This window comes from Aureococcus anophagefferens (assembly GCF_000186865.1).
Source record: "Aureococcus anophagefferens unplaced genomic scaffold AURANscaffold_261, whole genome shotgun sequence".
Taxonomy (NCBI): domain Eukaryota; class Pelagophyceae; order Pelagomonadales; family Pelagomonadaceae; genus Aureococcus; species Aureococcus anophagefferens.
The window spans coordinates 5,103-5,947 of NW_008705796.1; positions in this window are offsets into that span (position 1 = coordinate 5,103).

Consider the following 845-nt stretch of genomic DNA (forward strand, 5'->3'; position numbering starts at 1 on the left):
TCCCGCGGACTCGAGACGCCCCTGCTGCCGCGCGGGTCGCTGCTGCGCTTCGTGATCCACAGCTCCTGGGGCGACCCCTACTACGTCGGCCTCGACGGGATTCGGCTCGTCGGCGAGGACGGGCGCGAGATCCCCGTGGACGCGCGCCGCGTCGACGCGGTGCCGCGGTCCGTCCGCGTGCTCGGCGCGGGCTTCGCCGACGACGCGCGGCTGCCGGCGAACCTCTTCTCGGGGAAGCGCGGCGTGCCCTGGCTCGCGCCGAACCTGTGCTCCTACGCGGGCGAGGCGCAGCTCCCGGAGGAGAACGAGCTCTTCGTCTTCCTCGACGCGCCCCGGCGCCTCGCGGGCGTCGCGCTCACGAACTACGCGAAGACGCCGAGCCGGGGCGTCCGCGAGCTGTCGCTCTTCGTCGACGGCGTGCTCGTCTCGCGCAACGTGCTCAAACGCGCGGACGAGGTCGCGCCGGGCGAGGCGCAGCACGTCCTCTTCACGCACGACCGCCACGACCGGCGCCCGGCGAACGTCGAGCCCCAGGACGTGCTCTGCATCGACGAGAACCAGGTCCGCGTGCGCAGCAAGGCCATGTTCGAGCCCGACCGCGCGCTCGGCAAGTTCGAGACCGTCGACCTCGCCGCGCGCCCGGCGACGTCCGTCGTCCGATGAGGGGGCGCTAAGGTGGCCAGCTTGCGCGGCATACGCGTCACTCGAGTATTACTCAACTTAGGCTGCAGTGTGCCATGACCGCGCACATGCCGACGGCGACGAANAAGTGGAATAGGCCGTGCGCGGCGACCCAGCAGGGATCGTTCCGCTCGCCGAGGCGTCGGGACGCGCCGTAGGAGATC